At 47.0% G+C, this 21842-nt stretch overlaps 1 pseudogene; it reads right to left on the reverse strand.

The window, feature by feature from the left end:
* LOC135503967 (mitogen-activated protein kinase 14A-like) overlaps nt 1–21632 on the reverse strand; it is a 33564-nt pseudogene extending 11932 nt beyond the window's left edge.
* Between the last annotated feature and the right edge of the window lie 210 nt (nt 21633–21842).

The following is a 21842-nucleotide window of genomic DNA, read 5'->3' on the forward strand; positions in this document are numbered from 1 at the left end:
CCTGTCATGATGTAATACATCAGATCTCTAGCTACTGTCTCTGTCATGATGTAATACATCAGATCTCTAGCTACTGTACCTGTCATGTTGTAATGCATCCAGTTTAGCATGATCTCTGGGGCCCTGTACCAGCGAGTGGCAACGTAACCAGTCATCTCATCGTCTGTGTGCCGCGCCAGCCCAAAGTCAAGAATCTGAGGAGGACAGACAGAACCAAACCATGTGGTACTTCAAAGATAGTCAGATAGTGAAAAGTCAGTAAAGTCACACCCTGTTCTCTCCTTGCAGTGAACATTTAATAGCACCGTTTCATAGGGGTGTGCTTGGTTTCCCCCTCAGGCAGACGGTCTGATATTCTTGTCCAGACTGTTCAGGATGAACAAAGTTTGAATGAGTGGGCCAATAATAAACGCCTTACCTTCAGCTCACAGTCCTCATTCACAGCCAGGTTGCTGGGTTTCAGGTCCTGGAGAGCGATGGGAGACAAGACATGACTATTTCTATATTATTACAGACTACCTACATGGAGGCCAGATCTGAATGGGCTTTCTCAATTGGGTCTAGATTCTCTCAAACCAAACCCACACAATCTGTAGAAGTGTTCCTACAAAACTTCTACAGTACTTCTGCAAGACTAACTCAATCTCTAACCAATCAGATCAGTTATTTCAAAACAGCAGATCTGAATAATTGACTCGGGCACTGTTTATGGTTTCACTTCCTCTGTGGTTTATAGTGTTTGAATAAGGAAGCGAGCCTGGGCCTGAACCTGCCATGTGGAAGTGAACCAAATAGTCATAAACTAACACAAGAAACAGGGTTGCCATCTGGGAAGGGATTTTTCACTGTGGGCTGAATCAAACAGGAGAGGAGACTTACTCTGTGAATGATATCTGCTGAGTGGATATACTGAGGAGAGAGAGGTGAAGGAGAGCAAAGGCATTACATTAAATCAACATCATGAATCATAAGTCGGTAGTTTTTAGGTACATCACAGATGGCAAAAATTACAAAATTATGACTTCCTTTTAACAGTTTTGCCTGCTGGGAATGTACACAACATTGTACACAACACTGGTCAACAACTGTGAATGGCAGTTAGTTGAAGAATGTTTAAAATCTCCAAGCATGTTGTTTCACCTTTAACCTCCAGAGTATCTGGTATATGAGGAACTGTCTGTCTGTCTGTATGTGTGTGTGTTTCACCTTTAACCCCCGGAGGATCTGGTAGATAAGGAACTGTCTGTCTGTCTGTCTGTGTGTGTGTTTCACCTTTAACCCCCGGAGGATCTGGTATATGAGGAACTGTCTGTCTGTCTGTATGTGTGTTTCACCTTTAACCCCCGGAGGATCTGGTATATGAGGAACTGTCTGTCTGTCTGTATGTGTGTGTGTTTCACCTTTAACCCCCGGAGGATCTGGTATATGAGGAACTGCACATGGTCGTCTGTCAGCTTCTGACACTTGATTATGTTGTTGAGGTCCGCCCCCATCAGGTGGGTCACCAGGTACCTGCCAATCACAACCAGACATAGGCTCAAACTAAACACCTCCCCTGGATTAACAAAGATGGTTTAGTACGAAGATATGTAGAAATTGCTGTCAATAGAAATCCCTGATCACGTGTATGCGATGTTGGCACGTTGGCCAACTAAGCTCATGCGCAAAACCACGTCATCTGGTCTAACGGTCGTCTTGCGCCGAACGGGAGGCCTTCAAAATAAAAGGTACTTCTTGATATAAAGTTGTTCTGACGAAAATTAAAATGTGCCAGTTTGTCACTTTCAAGAGGGAATAGAACATGTTACCTACTGAAGACATTACAACATGTTCAGCTACTGAAGACATTACAACATGTTCAGCTACTGAAGACATTACAACATGTTCAGCTACTGAAGACATTACAACATGTTCACCTACGAAGACATTACAACATGTTCAGCTACTGAAGACATTACAACATGTTCACCTACTGTCTTACAACATGTTCAGCTACTGAAGACATTACAACATGTTCAGCTACTGAAGACACTACAACATGTTCAGCTACTGAAGACACTACAACATGTACACCTACTGAAGACATTACAACATGTACACCTACTGAAGACACTACAACATGTACACCTACTGAAGACATTACAACATGTTCAGCTACTGAAAACACTACAACATGTTCAGCTACTGAAGACACTACAACATGTTCAGCAACTGAAGACATTACAACATGTTCACCTACTGAAGACATTACAACATGTTCAGCTACTGAAGACATTACAACATGTTCACCTACTGAAGACATTACAACATGTTCAGCTACTGAAGACACTACAACATGTTCAGCTACTGAAGACACTACAACATGTACACCTACTGAAGACATTACAACATGTACACCTACTGAAGACACTACAACATGTACACCTACTGAAGACATTACAACATGTTCAGCTACTGAAAACACTACAACATGTTCAGCTACTGAAGACACTACAACATGTTCAGCAACTGAAGACATTACAACATACAGCTACTGAAGACATTACAACATGTACAGCTACTGAAGACACTACAACATGTTCAGCTACTGAAGACACTACAACATGTTCAGCTACTGAAGACATTACAACATGTTCAGCTACTGAAGACATTACAACATGTTCAGCTACTGAAGACATTACAACATGTTCACCTACTGAAGACATTACAACATGTTCAGCTACTGAAGACACTACAACATGTTCAGCTACTGAAGACACTACAACATGTTCTGCTACTGAAAACACTACAACATGTACACCTACTGAAAACACTACAACATGTACACCTACTGAAAACACTACAACATGTACACCTACTGAAGACATTACAACATGTTCACCTACTGAAGACACTACAACATGTTCAGCTACTGAAGACATTACAACATGTTCAGCTACTGAAGACATTACAACATGTTCAGCTACTGAAGACACTACAACATGTACACCTACTGAAGACATTACAACATGTACACCTACTGAAGACATTACAACATGTTCAGCTACTGAAGACATTACAACATGTTCAGCTACTGAAGACACTACAACATGTTCAGCTACTGAAGACACTACAACATGTACACCTACTGAAGACATTACAAAATGTTCAGCTACTGAAAACATTACAACATGTTCACCTACTGAAGACATTACAACATGTACACCTACTGAAGACATTACAACATGTTCAGCTACTGAAGACATTGGCTCCATTCCAGCTTGTGCATTCAGATTTGGAAAAACTATTGAAAGGAATTGCAAGCATTCCCGGAAGTATCGCGTTGCTGCGCTTCTGGGTTTCGAAACTCTGTGGTATTAAGACATCAACAACTACCTGTTTCTCACGGTTACATAGTCCACTAGTGTGACATATGTTTAGCTTTTCGGGTTAAAAAAAAAAGTTATCTTACCCTTATTTAACTAAGAAAGTCAGTTAAGAACAAATTCTTATTTACAATGACGCCTAGGAACAGTGGGTTAACTGCCTTGTTCTGGGGCAGAATGACAGATTTGTACCTTGTCAGCTCAGGGATTTGATCTTGCAACCTTCCGGTTACTAGTCCAAGGTTCTAGCCACTATGCTCCCTGCCGCCATTTCGGCTAATTTGTTTATTATCTGGTTAATGTAACCAGTGAACCCATAATGCTCACCAACGCCACAGTATTACGATGTGCCATCTGTTTCCCACCCGCCTCTAAAACCGTCCTTGGATAGACCAAAATATATATCATTTCCCCAAAATTCTTCATTATATATTTGTTTTACCCATAGACACATACATTCACGTGTTTCTATAGACGGGTGGGTTGACGATGTCACCATAATAACGCGCGTGCAGAGTGTTAAAAGGCTGTTAGTCAGCTCGTTCTATCTTGTTCTTGATACCATCTCTTGTTTTGACTGATGTTCATCACCATCTCTTGTTTTGACTGTCATGTTTATGCTAATATGGTTCAGATTTGCTAGCTAGCTAACCAACGACCTTAACAATGTATTTGAGACAACACGTGCTTGTGGACAAATGCATTTAAGCGGCTGCTCTCACAATAAATATTTGCTAATGAAATATAGCTCACAAGTTGTCAATAACCCTTTGATTGTAAACCGACTGTGTCCCTTCTTTGCCAGCTGAAACCGGTTGAGTGGCTGCTCCCCAGACACACATTCCTCCTCCTCCTCCTCTCTAGAAGCCACAGCAAGGCGAGCCCTCCACGAATAGAATGGCATTAAACAAAATACAGGTCCAATAAACACACTTATTTTTTGCAATTCAAATCTAATCCCATAGTGGATTAAAACAGCCCCAAACAGTGGTAAAGCACTTCTGGAGGGAAGGAGGAAGACGAGCCAAAAGATGCAGGAGGAGCAGATGGAGGTTTCACTCAGAGTGAGAGAGAGAGAGAGAGAGAGAGAGGGGGGGTATAAATAAGGTACATAAATACTGAGCCCTCATCTGTGTTGATCCATTCCCTCCCTCCCTCTCAGGGGGTGGTAGGTAGGAGGTGATATGGACAGTCTTGTGAGTCACATATTTTAGAATCTGTTTGGGCGAACCACTGATACAGCACCTCTGCAGAACATATCCCATCATTTTCCTGGACAGCAGTTTGTGCTCCTCCGTCCTGCAGGCGTATGCTGAACACAGATTATAAGCATGAGCTGAAAATAGCCTTGATTCCCTTTTGATCATTCTGTGTGAGCAGCTTCTTCCACTGCAGCCGTTTCACATCTCTCCCTCTCTCTCCACCCTCCCTCTCTTTCGCTCCTCCACTACCCCCCCCCCTCTCTCTCCAGACACTTCTCTCTTCTCTACCCTCCCTTTCTTCTCCCTGTGTGACCTATTGCCCCCCCAATTCCTCTGTGGTACAGGGTGTTCATCTATCTGGGACAAGGGGACAGCTGAGAGGCTGAGAGAATACTTCACCCCTGCCCATCTGCCTGTGGGTGTGGAGCTGCCAGAGAGCTAGCCTGGTCCCAGATCAGTTTGTGCTCTTCATTGCTGTCATTGTTAAGACAAACATGGCAAATAGCACTAACAGACACAGCCTGCACTGACTCACTAGCTGAACAATGTCCCTTTCTCACTTTCAACATCAACATGCCATAACTTCGCCAGGCAGTCAATAACCAGGCAGTCCAACATGCCATAACTGCCAATAGTCGCCAGGCAGTCCTACCGACAATAGTCGCCAGGCAGTCCTACCGACAATAGTCGCCAGGCAGTCCTACCGACAATAGTCGCCAGGCAGTCCTACCGACAATAGTCGCCAGGCAGTCCTACCGACAATAGTCACCAGGCAGTCCTACCGACAATAGTCGCCAGGCAGTCCTACCGACAATAGTCACCAGGCAGTCCTACCGACAATAGTCGCCAGGCAGTCCTACCGACAATAGTCACCAGGCAGTCCAAGTCCCAGGCAGACAATAGTCGCCAGGCAGTCCTACCGACAATAGTCACCAGGCAGTCCTACCGACAATAGTCGCCAGGCACTCCTACCGACAATAGTCGCCAGGCAGTCCTCGCCAGGCAGTCCTACCGACAATAGTCGCCAGGCAGTCCAACCGACAATAGTCGCCAGGCAGTCCAACCGACAATAGTCGCCAGGCAGTCCAACCGACAATAGTCGCCAGGCAGTCCTACCGACAATAGTCACAGGCAATGTTCCTTCAAATAAATGTCAGCACTGAGCAAATTTCAGGTATGTTGAGCACAAGATTCTGTGCAACTTCCAGCACCTGTTTACTGTGAACACCGAGGCTGTACCCGCTTTAGGTTTCAGTTTTAACAACGGCCACGTAGGCTACTGTGGCTATTTTATCATAAATGTAGGCCTACAAGAATGGCCTGCCAACATGGACATAGGTGTTATATGATCATTCAGCCTACGGTAGAAGCCAATGTGTGGTGTTCAATGTAGACCTACATTCCATGAGACTTATGGGGGAAAGAAGAACACGCAGGGCTGGACATGAACCTGTTCATCTACATGAACCTGTTTATAAAGACATGGAGTTGACTGAAAATGTTTGTGTTGTATGACGGAAGAAACCTCTTTACAAAATCAAATGCATTATTATTCCCATACCATCATGCTCCCGAGTAACGCAGCAGTCGAAGGCACTGCATCTCAGGGATAGAGGCGTCACTACAGACGCTGGTTCGATTCCAGGCTGTATCATAACCGGCCGTGATTGGGAGTCACATAGCACAGCGCACAATTGGTCCAGCATCATCCGGGTTAGGCCGTCATTGTAAATAAGAATTTGTTCTTAACTGACTTGCCAGGTTAAATAAAGGTTAAATATAAAAATAAATTTTAAAAAAACTAGCCGACTCCCTTTTCAAAGACGTCAAGAAACGTACAGGTTTTGTGCTCTTGTAGGAAGCAATCACTCCCATATTGCTGACTACAAATGATCTCTAACTGGGCTAATAACTCACCAACTAGAGAAGGATATGAACAAAATAAGCACACGTGGCTACATGCAGTATGGCTTTGATCTCAAAACCAGCACATCTACTCACGACCATAGAGGTTTCCCCCCCTTTTATTTAACTAGGCAAGTCAGTTAAGAACAAATTCTTATTTTCAAATGACGGCCTAGGAACAGTGGGTTAACTGCCTGTTCAGGGGCAGAATGACAGATTTGTACCTTGTCATGTCGGGGATTCGATCTCGCAACATTTCTGTTACTAGTTCAACACTCTAACCACTAGGCTTTCTGCTGCCCCGTAAACAGTCAAGTTCAAAGCAAATGGCACAGATCCATATAAGGGCTTCTGAGTGGCAGGCTGTATCACAACCGGCCGTGATTGGGAGTCCCATAGGGCGGAGCACAATGTGTCCGCCGTAGGCCGTCATTGTAAATGAGAATTTGTTCTTTTAACTGACTTGCCTATTTATATTAAGTTAAAATAAAAACATATGGCAATGGTCTATTTGCATATAGTCCTACTGCAGCGCTGATTGTTTATGCCACACTGGTCTGCGCCGAGCACGGGCCGAGTAGTGCAGTCTGCGTAGAGCACGGGCCGAGTAGTGCAGTCTGCGTAGAGCACGGGCCGAGTAGTGCAGTCTGCGTAGAGCACGGGCCGAGTAGTGCAGTCTGCGTAGAGCACGGGCCGAGTAGTGCAGTCTGCGTAGAGCACGGGCCGAGTAGTGCAGTCTGCGTAGAGCACGGGCCGAGTAGTGCAGTCTGTGTAGAGCACGGGCCGAGTAGTGCAGTCTGCGTAGAGCACGGGCCGAGTAGTGCAGTCTGTGTAGAGCACGGGCCGAGTAGTGCAGTCTGTGTAGAGCACGGGCCGAGTAGTGCAGTCTGTGTAGAGCACGGGCCGAATAGTGCAGTCTGTGTAGAGTACGGGCTGAGTAGTGCAGTCTGTGTAGAGTACGGGCTGAATAGTGCAGTCTGTGTAGAGTACGGGCCGAGTAGTGCAGTCTGTGTAGAGTACGGGCCGAGTAGTGCAGTCTGTGTAGAGCACGGGCCGAGTAGTGCAGTCTGTGTAGAGCACGGGCTGAGTAGTGCAGTCTGTGTAGAGCACGGGCTGAGTAGTGCAGTCTGTGTAGAGCACGGGCCGAGTAGTGCAGTCTGTGTAGAGTACGGGCTGAGTAGTGCAGTCTGCGTAGAGTACGGGGTGAGTAGTGCAGTCTGTGTAGAGTACGGGGGTGAGTAGTGCAGTCTGTGTAGAGTACGGGGTGAGTAGTGCAGTCTGTGTAGAGTACGGGTGAGTAGTGCAGTCTAGAGGGAACGTTAACAGGTGGTACTACTGATGATAGGCAGGTAGTGCAGTCTGTCCCAGGCAGAGAACGGGATTTGTAGTGAGTCTGCTGCTGGGAAAAGTAAAGGGTGAGTAGTGCAGTCTGTGTAGAGTACATCCACTGTCAATAGTGCAGTCTGTGAGAGTACGGGGTGAGTAGTGCAGTCTGTGTAGAGTACGATCTGAGTAGTGCAGGCATTGGCTGAGAGAGTATCCAGTCTGTGTACAGGCATTGGCTGAGAGTGCGATCCACTGTCAACAGGCATTGGCTGAGTAGAACGATCCAGAGTCAACGGGGTGAGTAGGCAGTCTGTGTAGAGAACGATCCAGTAGTGCAGTTGTGTAGACGATCCACGGGGTGACAGTGCAGTCTGTGTAGAGTACGGGTCCACTCAACAGGCATTGGCTGAGAGGGAACATTGTTAACAGGTGGTACTACTGATGATAGTGACAGGTACCCCAGGAGCATCCCAGGCAGAGCAGGATTTGTTTGATCTCTGCTGCTGGGAAAATAAAGACACTGTGTAGGCTATTGGTCGGAAGTGAGGTATTCATCCACTGTCAATAGGCATTGGCTGAGAGAACGATCCACTGTCAATAGGCATTGGCTGAGAGAACGATCCACTGTCAATAGGCATTGGCTGAGAGAACGATCCACTGTCAATAGGCATTGGCTGAGAGAACAATCCACTGTCAATAGGCATTGGCTGAGAGAACAATCCACTGTCAATAGGCATTGGCTGAGAGAACAATCCACTGTCAATAGGCATTGGCTGAGAGAACAATCCACTGTCAATAGGCATTGATTGTCTGACAGGAAAATATGAAGGGGTAATAAAGAGATATTCAGTACTTAAAGAAAGCAGCTAACGATAAACCTAAGAGTTAACTCAACTCACACATCATTGAACTCCTCCAGACTAGTAGCAGGTGTGAAAACATCTAGAAGCCCGATCACCTGAAATACAGAAAGGCCAATGGTCAAGTTAATAACACAACAAGGAACGAGGACTGTATCAGCTCTCCCAATGACTTCATGACTCCACAAGAAGTTGGTTTCAGCAGAGAGGAGCATCGGAGAGCATTGGAACTAGAACAATAGAATATTTCAACCAACATCTTCATAAGGTTGATATCTCAGTAAGCAGTACAGTTGTATTCAGTAATATGATTCATGTAGCCAACATAGTTCTGCTGCTTTTAAGAGAGGAGAGAGCGAGACGGACAAGAGAGAGCGAGACGGACAGGAGAGAGCGCGAGCGAGACGGACAGGAGAGCGAGCGAGACAGAGAGACGGACAGGAGAGCGAGCGAGCGAGACGGACAGGAGAGCGAGTGAGACAGAGAGACGGATAAGAAAGCGAGACAGAGAGACGGATAAGAGAGAGCAAGACGGACAAGAGAGAGCGAGACCGACGAGAGAGAGCGAGACGGACAAGAGAGAGAGAGCGAGGCGGACAAGAGAGAGAGCGCGAGGCGGACAAGAGAGAGAGCGAGACGGACGAGAGAGAGAGCGAGACAAAGAGACGGATAAGAGAGAGTGAGACAGAGAGACGGATACGAAAGTGAGACAGAGAGACGGATAAGAGATAGCGAGACGGACAAGAGAGAGTGAGACGGATGAGAGCGAGCGAGACAGAGACGGATAAGAGAGAGCGAGCGAGACAAAGAGACGGATAAGAGAGCGAGCGAGACTGATAAGAGAGCGAGCGAGACAGAGACTGATAAGAGAGCGAGCGAGACTGATAAGAGAGCGAGCGAGACTGATAAGAGAGCGAGCGAGACTGATAAGAGAGCGAGCGAGACAGAGAGACTGATAAGAGAGCGAGCGAGACTGATAAGAGAGCGAGCGAGACAGAGACTGATGAGAGAGCGAGCGAGACTGATAAGAGAGCGAGCGAGACTGATAAGTGAGCGAGCGAGACAGAGAGACTGATAAGAGAGCGAGCGAGACAGAGAGACTGATAAGAGAGCGAGCGAGACAGAGACTGATAAGATAGCGAGCGAGACTGATAAGAGAGAGCGAGACGAGAGAGACTGATAAAGAGCGAGCGAGACAGAGAGACTGATAAGAGAGAGAGCGAGACTGATAAGAGAGCGAGCGAGACGGATAAGAGAGCGAGACTGATAAGAGAGCGAGCGGACAGAGAGAGATAAGAGAGCGAGCGAGACAAGAGACGGAAAAGAGAGAGAGCGAGCGAGACTGATAAGAGAGCGAGCGAGACAGAGAGACGGAAAAGAGAGAGCGAGCGAGACAGACAGGAGAGCGAGCGAGACAGAGAGACGGACAAGAGAGAGCGAGACGGACAAGAGCGAGCGAGACAGAGAGACGGACAAGAGAGAGCGAGCGAGACGGACAAGAGCGAGCGAGCGAGCGAGACGGACAAGAGAGAGCGAGCGAGACGGACAAGAGATAAGAGAGCGAGCGGACAAGAGCAGAGCGGCGGACAAGAGAGCGAGCGAGACGGACAGAGGAACGAAGAGACGGACAAGAGCGAGCGAGCGAGACGGACAAGAGCGAGCGAGACGAGACAAGAGACGGACAAGAGCGAGAGCGAGCAGAGACGGACAAGAGAGAGCGAGCGAGACGGACAGAGAGAAGAGCGAGACGGACAAGAGAGCGAGCGAGACAGAGAGACGGACAAGAGCGAGCGAGACAGAGAGACGGACAAGAGCGAGCGAGACAGAGAGACGGACAAGAGCGAGCGAGACGGACAAGAGAGAGCGAGACGGACAAGAGAGAGCGAGACGGACAAGAGAGCGAGACGGACAAGAGCGAGCGAGCGACGGACAAGAGAGAGCGAGACGGACAAGAGAGAGCGAGACGGACAAGAGCGAGCGAGACGGACAAGAGCGAGCGAGACGGACAAGAGAGAGCGAGACGGACAAGAGAGACGAGGCGGACAGAGAGCGAGCGACGGACAGAGAGCGGACAGACAAGAGCGAGCGAGAGACAGAGAGAGGCGGCGAGAGAGGAGAGCGAGCGAGACAGAGAGACGGATAACAGAGAGCGAGCAAGACAGAGAGACGGACAAGAGAGCGAGCGGACGAGACGGACAAGAGCGAGCGAGCGGATAAGAGAGAGCAGAGACGGACAAGAGCGAGAGACAGAGAGACGGATAACAGAGAGCGAGCAAGACAGAGAGACAGACAAGAGCGAGCGAGACGGAGAGAGCGGACAAGAGCGAGCGAGACAGACAAGAGGCGAGACGGAAGAGAGAGCGAGCGAGACAGAGAGCGGACAAGAGCGAGCAAGACAGAGAGACGGATAAGAGAGAGCGAGACGGATAAGAGAGAGCGAGACGGATAAGAGAGAGCGAGACGGATAAGAGCGAGCGAGACGGATAAGAGAGAGCGAGACGGATAAGAGAGAGAGACGGATAAGAGAGAGCGAGCGGATAAGAGAGAGCGAGACGGAAGAGAGCGAGACGGAAGACAGAGAGACGGACAGGAGAGCGAGCGAGACAGAGAGACTGATAAGAGAGAGCGAGACTGATAAGAGAGCGAGCGAGACGGACTGATAAAGAGCGAGCGAGACGGACTGATAAGAGAGCGAGCGAGACAGAGAGACTGATAAGAGAGCGAGCGAGACAGAGAGACTGATGAGAGAGCGAGCGAGACGGATAAGTGAGCGAGCGAGACAGAGGACTGATAAGAGAGAGCGAGACGGACAGGAGAGCGAGACAGAGAGACTGATAAGAGAGCGAGCGAGACGGATAGGAGACAGCGAGACTGACAGGAGAGAGCGAGACTGATAAGAGAGCGAGCGGACTGATAAGAGAGCGAGCGAGACAGAGACTGATAAGAGAGCGAGCGAGACGGATAAGAGAGCGAGCGAGACGAGACTGATAAGAGAGCGAGCGAGACGAGACGGATAAGAGAGCGAGCGAGACAGAGACGGAAAGAGAGAGCGAGCGAGACGGATAAGAGACAGACAGAGAGACGGATAAGAGAGAGCGAGCGAGACAGACAGAGAGCGAGCGAGACAGAGAGACGGATAAGAGAGAGCGAGCGAGACGGACAAGATAAGAGAGAGCGAGACGGACAAGAGAGAGCGAGACGGACAAGAGAGAGCGAGACGGATAAGAGAGAGCGAGACGGACAAGAGCGAGAGCGAGCGAGATGGATAAGAGAGAGCGAGACGGACAGGAGAGAGAGCGAGACGGACAGGAGAGAGAGCGAGACGGACAGGAGAGAGAGCGAGACAGAGAGACGGACAAGAGAGAGCGAAACGGACGAGACAGCGAGACGGATAAGAGAGAGCGAGCGGACAAGAGAGAGCGAGACAGACAAGAGAGCGAGACAGACAAGACAGAGACGGATAAGAGAGAGCGAGACAGACGGACGGATAAGCGAGAGACGAGACAGAGAGACGGACAAGAGCGAGCGAGACGGACAAGAGCGAGCGAGACGGACAAGAGCGAGCGAGACGGACAAGAGCGAGCGAGACGGACAAGAGCGAGCGAGACGGACAGGAGAGCGAGCGAGACGGACAGGAGAGCGAGTGAGACAGAGAGACGGATAACAGAGAGCGAGCAAGACAGAGACAGGAGAGCGAGCGAGACGGACAGAGAGCGAGCGAGACAGGCAAGAGCGAGCGAGACGGATAAGAGAGAGCGAGCGAGACGGACAGGAGAGCGAGCGAGACAGAGACGGACAGAGCGAGACAGACAGAGACAATAGAAGAGCGAGACCAACAGATCGAGACAGGATAAGAGCAGCGAGACAGACAAGAGCGAGCGAGACGGATAAGAGATTCAAGCGAGACGGACAGGAGAGCGAGTCAGAGCAGACATACGGATAACAGAGAGCGAACGGACAGCTTTGTGAAGCGAGACGGAAAACGGCAGACTCAGAGCTTCAGACGGACTTGAGCAGCGAGACGGTAGGAGAGCGAGACGGATAAGAGAGACTGGAGACGGACCGGGAGAGCTTCTGAGACAGCGTCTTCAACCCGTCTTCGGATAAGAGAGACGAGCGAGCTGGAGGAGAAAGACAGAGAGACGGATTTAGAGCGAACGGATTAGACAAGAGACGGATAAGAGAACGAGATCGGATAAGAGAGCTGAGACAGAGACTGATAAGAGAAAACAGAGAGACTGATAAGGTTAGCAGCGAGACGGACTGATAGAAAAAGCGAGACACAAACTGATAAGGCCCGAGCGAGAATGATCCACTGTAAATAGGCATTGAGACAGAGAGAATGATAAGAGAGCGAGAGAATGAGACTGATAAGAGGCAGTGGCGAGAGAAGAGATCCACGAGACAATAGACTGATGGAGCGAGCGAGACTGATAAGATCCACTGATAAGATAGCAGCGAGCCGAGAGAATGATCCACTGATCAATAGGCATTGAGACAGAGAGACTGATGATCCGAGACTGATCAATAGGACAGAGACTGAAGAGAATGAGACTGATAAATAGCATTGGCCAGAGAGACTGATGATCCACTGATAAGAGAGCGAGCGAGACAGAGAGCTGATAAGAGAGCGAGCGAGACAGAGAGACTGATAAGAGAGCATTGAGACTGATAGAGATGATCCGAGACTGATAAGAGGCATTGGACCGAGAGAAAGATCCACTGATAAGATAGGCATTGACAGAGAGACTGATAAGATACTGTCAATAGAGACTGATAAGAGAGCGTCAAGCGAGACTGATAAGAGAGCGAGCGAGACTGATAAGAGAGCGAGCGAGACAGAGAGAGATAAGATCCGAGACTGATAAGATAGGAGCGGACCGAGAGAATGATCGAGACTGATCAATAGAGCATTGGCCCGAGACAGAGAATGATCCACTGTCAGACAGGACTGATGAGAGCCCGAGAGAATGAGACTGATAAAGAGAGCGAGCGAGACTGACAGAGAAAAGCGAGATGATAAGAAAGCAGCGAGACAGAGAGACTGATAAGAGAGCGAGCGAGACTGATCAGCAGCGAGACAGATAAGAGAGCGAGCAAACAGAGAGACTTAAGAACTTGCAACAGAGAGACTGATAATTTCAGCGAACAGAGAGACTGATAAGAGAAGCGAGCGAGACTGATAAAGAGACGGACAAGAGAGAAGTGAGACGGACAAAGCTTTGAGCGAGCTAGATGGACAAGAGCGAGCAAACGGACAAGAGAGAGCGGCGAGACGGACAGGAGAGCGAAGACGGACAGGAAGCAGTGAGACGGATAACAGAGAGCGAGCAAGACAGAGAGACGGACAAGAAAGCGAGACGGACAAGAGCGAGCAAGACAGACAAGAGCCGAGACGGACAAGAGCGTGCGAACGGACAAGAGCGAGCGAGACGGACAAAGCAGCGAGACTGACAAGAGTGATAGTCGGACAGAGCGAGCGAGACGGACAAGAGCGAGCGAGACGGACAAGATGAGCATGACGGATAAGAGCGATCCACGGACAAGAGGCCCGAGACGGACACTTAAATGCACGGCAGTTTGAGCGAGCGAGACAGAGAGACGGATAACAAGAGCGAGCAAGACAGAGAACAGACAAGAGAGAGCAGATAGGCGAGGTCAGAGAGACGGACAAGAGAAGCGAGAGAACGGACAGAGCCGAGACTGACAGATTGAGACGGACAAGACGAGCGATCGGACAAAGCGAGCAGACAGAGAGACGGATCCAAGAGAGACAGACAAGAGCGAGAGATGATCGGACGAGCGAGACGGACAAGAGAAGAGCCAGCGAGACGGACATGAGCTGCAGACGGATCTAGAGCGACGAGGGACAAGAGCTCTGTCCGAGACGGACAAACTTTCAGTCGGACAAGAGCAGCGAGACTGGACAAGAGCGAGCGAGCGGCAAGAAGAATGAGCCACGGACAAGAGCGATCGAGAAAGAGACGGATAACAGAGAGCGAGCAAGTGAGAGACAGACAAGAGAGAGGAAGGTGGTGCTCTGGACAGATTATTGACCAGCTGCGGACGGATAAGAAGAGCGGCAACGGACAGGAGAGCAGTGAGACAGAGAGATCGGATAAAAAGCGAGACGGACAGGAGCACAAGCCACGGACACACGAGACGGACTGTGGAACATGGTGGAGAGCGAGACGGGTCAGGAGAGCGGAAATTGATAAGAGAGAGCAGCAGACGGACAAACAGCGATGGAAAATTGACGGACAAGAGGATGGAGCTCAAAGAGAGCGACGAGACGGGCAGGAATTCAGACAGATGAGACGGTTAGCAAAGCGAGACGGATTAGAGAGAGCGAGAGATTTTTCTTCAGACGGATAAGAGAATGATCCAAGAGACGGATAAGAGGAGCAGCAAATACAGGATGGAAAGGAGCAGCAAGACAGAGAGACGGATAAGACCTGAGCTAGACGGATAAGAAACAAGACGGATAATCTCAAGCGAGACGGATAAAGAGAGCGAACTGGATAAGAAAGCGAGAAAGAGAGCTCGAGACTGTTAAGAAGAGCGAACGGATAAAAGAGCAGACGGATAAGAGAGAGCGAGACGGATAAGAGAGAGCGAGACGGATAAAGACTAGCAGACTGCTCTCCGGATAACCTCACTGAGCGAGACAGAGATTTTGATAAGAGAGGAGCAAGACAGAGAGACGGATAAGAGAGTGCGAGACTGATAAAGAGAGAGCGAGATCGGATAAGAGAGTCGAGACGGATAAGCTTGAATCGAGACGGATAAGAAGAGCGAGACAGAGAGACGGATAAGAGACAGCGAGATAGAGAGACGGATAAGAAGCGAGCAAGACAGAGAGACGGATAAGAGAGAGCAACGGTTAGTTTTTGATTACTTAAGCAAAGCGAGACGGATAAGAGATATCCGGATAAGAGAGAGCTGCGGATAAGCCAGAGCTTCATAAGAGACACGTCCCACGGATAAGAAGAAGACATAAAAAGCGAGACAGAGAGACGGATAAGAAACGAAGCAAGACAGAGAGACGGACAGGAGGCGGCGAGACAGACAAGAGAGCGAGCGAGACGGACAAGCAGAGCGAGTGAGACAGAACAGACAGCGAGACAGACAGGCAATAGAAGACTTAAGCCAACATCATCTTAGAGATAATATTCAAGCAGTTACATAATGATTCAAGCAGTTACATAATGATCCAAGCAGTTACATAATGATTCAAGCAGTTACATAATGATTAATGCAGTTACATAATGATTCAAGCAGTCACATAATGATTCAAGCAGTCACATAATGATTAATGCAGCAAACAGCTTTGTGAAGCTTTTGAGACAAAACTCACATTCTCATGCTTCATGTGCTTGAGCAGCCGAATAGCTCTCTGTAGGTTCTCTTGGCATGGATAAAGGACTGGAAAGGCCGGGAGAGCTTCTTAAGCATCTTCATAGCAGTCTTCTGAAAATAACGAGCTGGAGGAGAAAAAGAAATTTATTTAAATAAGAGTTGGATATTAGTCAACATTATCTAAAGAGCTGCACCCATTCTTCTTCCAAACAAGTACTGATAGGTTAGTTCAAAGTACGGATCTAATAGAAATCAGCGTTATGACAAAAAGTTACGATTAGTCATTGGCCGAGAGAATGATCCACTGTCAATAGGCATTGGGGGAATGATCCACTGTTAATTGGCCCGAGAGAATGATCCACTATCAATAGGCAGTGGCCCGAGAGAATGATCCACTATCAATAGGCAGGGTGAGAGAATGATCCACTGTCAATAGGCATTGGCCCGAGAGAATGATCCACTTCAATAGGCATTGGCTGAGAGAATGATCCACTGTCAATAGGCACTTAAAGAATGATCCACTGTCAATAGGCATTTTTCAGAGAACGATCCACTGTCAATAGGCATTGGCCCGTAAACAAATGATCCACTGTAAATGGCAAATGGCCCGAGAGAATGATCCACTTTGTAAATAGGCATTGACCCGAGAGAATGATCCACTGTAAATAGGCATTGTCTGACAGGAAAATATGAAGGAAAACAGCTGGATAAACCAAGAGTTAACTTAACTCACAAATACAGTGCCTTGCGAAAGTATTCGGCCCCCTTGAACTTTGCGACCTTTTGCCACATTTCAGGCTTCAAACATAAAGATATAAAACTGTATTTTTTGTGAAGAATCAACAACAAGTGGGACACAATCATGAAGTGGAACGACATTTATTGGATATTTCAAACTTTTTAACAAATCAAAACTGAAAAATTGGGCGTGCAAAATTATTCAGCCCCTTTACTTTCAGTGCAGCAAACTCTCTCCAGAAGTTCAGTGAGGATCTCTGAATGATCCAATGTTGACCTAAATGACTAATGATGATAAATACAATCCACCTGGTGTAATGTCTCCGTATAAATGCACCTGCACTGTGATAGTCTCAGAGTTCCAAAGCGCAGAGAGCATCATGAAGAACAAGGAACACACCAAGCAGGTCCGAGATACTCTTGTGAAGCAGTTTAAAGCTGGATTTGGATACAAAAAGATTTCCCAAGCTTTAAACATCCCAAGGGCATGTGAAGCGATAATATTGAAATGGAAGGAGTATCAGAGCACTGCAAATCTTTCAGACCTGGCCGTCCCTCTAAACTTTCAGCTCATCAAGGAGAAGACTGATCAGAGATGCAGCCAAGAGGCCCATGATCACTCTGGATGAACTGCAGAGAACAGCTGAGGTGGGAGACTCTGTCCATAGGACAACAATCAGTCTAATTGCACAAATCTGGCCTTTATGGAAGAGTTAAGAAGAAAGCCATTTCTTAAAGATATCCATAAAAAGTGTTGTTTCTTCCAACCTGGGAGACACACCAAACATGTGGAAGAACTTCAGATGAAACCAAAATTGTTTTGGCAACAATGCAAAACGTTATAAAATAATCAAGGTATTGGAGTGGCCATCACAAAGCCCTGACATCAACCCTATAGAAAATTTGTGGGCAGAACAGAAAAAGCATGTGTCAGCAAGGAGGCCTACAAACCTGACTCAGTTACACCAGCTCTGTCAGGAGGAATGGGCCAAAATTCACCCAACTTATTGTGGGAAGCTCGTGGAAGGCTACCCAAAACATTTTACCCAAATTAAACAATGTAAAGACAATGCTACCAAATACTAATTGAGTGAAAGTAAACTTCTGACCCACTGGGAATGTGATGAAAGAAATAAAAGCTGAAATTAATAATTCTCTACTATTATTCTGACATTTCATATTCTTAAAATAAAGTGGTGATCCTAACAGACCTAAGACAGGGAATTTTTACTATAATTAAATGTCAGGAATTGTGAAGAAAAAAAATAGTTTAAATGTATTTGGCTGAGGTGTATGTAAACTTCCGACGTCAGATGCCAAGCAGTCAGATGCCAAGCAGTTACCATACCAGGCGGTGATGCAACCGGCCAGGATGCTCTCAATGGTGCAGCTGTAGAACTGTGAGGAACCATGCCAAATCTCTTCACAACTGTTTTTTGTGTTTGGACCATGATAGTTCATTGGTGATGTGGACACCATGGACCTTGAAACTCTCAACCCGCTCCACTTCAATACGATGTTAAACGGGGGCCTGACAGCCCTCTTTTTCCTATAGTCAACGATCAGTTCCTTTGTCTTGCTCACGTTGAGTGAGGTTGTTGTCCTGGCACCAAACTGCCAGGTCTCTGACCACCTCCATATAGGCTGTCTCATCGTTGTCAGTGATCAGGCCTACCACCGTTGTGTCGTCAGCAAACTTAATGGTGTTGGAGTCGTGCTTGGCCACGCAGTCGTGGGTGAACAAGGAATACAGAAGGGGAATAAGCATGCACCCCTGAGGGGCCCCAGTGTTGAGGATCAGCGTGGCAGATGTGTTGTTGCGTTAGAGGGAAGTGAGGAAAGCATTGGAGGAGACAAACACCTTGGATCTCATCTGGGATCTTCTCAACCAATGACTGGCTGCATCATTGCTTGTTATGGCAATAGCACCGCCCTCGATAGTAAAGCGCTACAGAGAGTTGTGCCGACAGCCCAGTACATCACTGGGACCTCTATCAGGCGGCGTGAAAAGAAGGGCCGGAAAATCAGCAAAGACCCCAACCACCCAAGCCATAGAATATTTTCTCTGCTGCAGCACGGGAAATGGTACCGATGCATAATATCTGACACCAACAGGCTCTTGAACAACTTCTATCCCCAAGCAATAGGACTGATAAATAGCTAATCAAATATCTAAGTTAACCTTGTATATTTATTTACCTTTCACTATGCACAGTGCTCACCCTACACACTCACGTCACTCCAACACACACACCCGCTCCATCATTTGCTCACTCACACATAATATGCACATACATTTATACTGACTCGACACACCCGCACACCCACTCACATGCAAGCTGCTGCTACTCTGTTTACCTTCTATCCTGTTGCCTAGTTACCTTACCCCTATGCATATCTATCTATCACACTAGTATCCCTGCACATGTAAATATGGTATTGGAACTGACCTTTTGAATATTTCCTGTACATAGTATGCTTACTTACTTCATCATGCACTTCATATTTCTCGTGTGCTTTTATCTAGTAATACATTGTTATTGATTATTGCATTGTTGGGTTTTGAGTTGGCAAGAAAGTAATTTCACTGTACTTGTGTATGTGACATTAAAAAAGTTGAAACAATGCTCTCCTCTATTCCTGACGTATTGAAGATGGCAAGGAGACGGAGGACCTGAGGAATCGAGGATAATACCTTTGAGATTCACCCTGGCTGACTGACAGACCGGGAGGGAAGTCTCCCACTCACTTCCTCTCTCTTTGAATCTCTCCTAACCACAGTCATGAGCAGTCAGCTGCCAGGCTTGAACCGTTTGGTCTCTCTTGTCAAATCTATTGCGGTCATTGACAATTCCACAGGGAGTTGGCAAGATAGCCAAAACTGTTGTACACCCTCACGGAGCAGAGGTGAATAATTGTTTGTGATGAAATAATTGCAAGACCAAGGAGGTCAGGAGTCCCCCGGGCCACACCAAACAAACATTTAGATAAAGTTGTATGTATGTGAGCTGTGGCGCACACATTATGGAGGTAATCCTTCTGAATATAAAGCAAATGTTTTATGTACTATAAAATGTCCCTTGGTCTGATATCCAGTTCCCTTTTTAACCCAAAAGTAATCCCGCCATCAAAAAAAAAAATCAGCCCACTGCCTAGTAGCAGCACAGCAGTCACTTCCTGCTCTGGGGAGAACAACAACAACTATATGTTTACTCAGACACCAACCCAGCAGATGATACTAATAACATAGTCGGTATTAGGGTAATACAGGGTACTACTCGGGTAATACAGGGTACTACCCGGGTAATAAAGGGTACTACCCGGGTAATACAGGGTACTACCCGGGTAATAAAGGGTACTACCCGGGTAATAAAGGGTACTACCCGGGTAATACAGGGTACTACCCGGGTAATACAGGGTACTACCCGGGTAATACATGGTACTACTAGGCCCATTTTCATTAACTAAAGGTTAAGGAAACCTCTGAATATATGATACTTGAAGGATTACCATGTCCTGTTGTTGCCTAGCAGCAGAAGTATTACAGGAGCCTGTATTTGAGCAAAACAAACTAGGCTAACATGACAATGGAGTTGGCAAAAGCACTAGCAGATGTGGGACCAGGCAAGTACTTCACTAAAAGTGGATTCGAACGGGAAACATTGATGTCAAAAGTGGGAGAAAAAAAAGGGCAAGAGGTTAATAATTTGCAGTCAATGTCCTTCATACAGAAACACACACCATATCTTGTTTCCTCAACTAAGGAACACGTAAAGACTGACAGACCCTATCCCCTTTCTTCAACATCTATGGAGCAAGTCCAGACAGTAAACCAGTGAGCTATGTATCCCGGTTAGAATAATTAGTCCTATTCTGGGCCTATGAGTCATCATAACATCACTCTGAGGAGGTTTAACAACAGATGTAATTAGCTACTTCAGTTGCGGCAAGTTCCACTAAAGAGCTGCCAACTTTGGGTTGAAAATGCATCCGTGGCCCAACCCGCTGGATAAAGTATTAAATAACATAACAGAAAGTACACGAAACCAATTACCGATACGACCACACGGAGTACTTTACAACTCTCTTTGTGGCTATCAATTTGCATAATATTTCCATAGGTTTAATACGTTTAAATGTAATGTTGCTATTCGGATAAAGCTATACAAGTACCTGGCTACATTTAAATCGTGCGCGTACTCTAGACAACTTTGTAGATAGGGAACTTGCAGCATTTCACATGGCAAATTTTCTCTCTAAATGTTGAGTTAATGTTATTCGACTGTGCGAGGACAGACTGGTTCAGCTCGTTCACTGTCGCTGGCACCTTTGGCGAATCCGGAGGGCCTTTACGGCCGGGCATCGGTCTATTCTGAATACACCAGCCGGGAAAACTAACTTTAGCGTCTATCTATACAGGCCTTATAGAAATTAATGGCTACATTAGTTAGCTCTACGTAGACATAATAGGACACACAAAAAAACGTGATTTACCAAACTGATCCATAGGCCCCGGAACCGACTGGAGACAGGGTCTGGTAGCGTTCTGGTACCTCCCAAATCGTCTTGGTCACCTCCTGCCGATAAAACGTAGGTCTTTCTTTCTGCGACATTCCTGCAGAACAACCCTCAAAGTGCAAGTTGTGACTTCTCCTTTTTCTTGGTCAAAGGTGGCAGCAACTAAAGTAAGTTCGCTAACTAGTTTAAGAAAAAGCTGTTGCCTCTAGCTAACTAGTTTGTTCTGAGCGAGGTGCAAAATTCTTGAAATTCTGCACGTTTTAAGGCGGAAATAGTTTGTTGAGAAAGCGTCTCTAGCTACTCCATTTGCGTTTAGGCTCCCGGGATTTCACAATGTCATCTACCCTGCGCGCCCGTTTCCCTCTGCTGAAACAACAAAATGTCGCGAGATAAACTCTAAACCTCGAGCAACTCAAAAGACAAACCAGATATTTTTTCACTGAACCTTTTGAATAAGTTTATCTAAAAGCTTAGACAAACAGTGATTTTAATGCAAATAAAAAAAATTCAAGAGTCAATAAAAAAGCGTATCAAACATTTAGTATATGGCCCCATTTACAAATTAAATA

The sequence above is a fragment of the Oncorhynchus masou genome, chromosome 18 (genome assembly GCF_036934945.1).
Source record: "Oncorhynchus masou masou isolate Uvic2021 chromosome 18, UVic_Omas_1.1, whole genome shotgun sequence".
Taxonomy (NCBI): domain Eukaryota; kingdom Metazoa; phylum Chordata; class Actinopteri; order Salmoniformes; family Salmonidae; genus Oncorhynchus; species Oncorhynchus masou.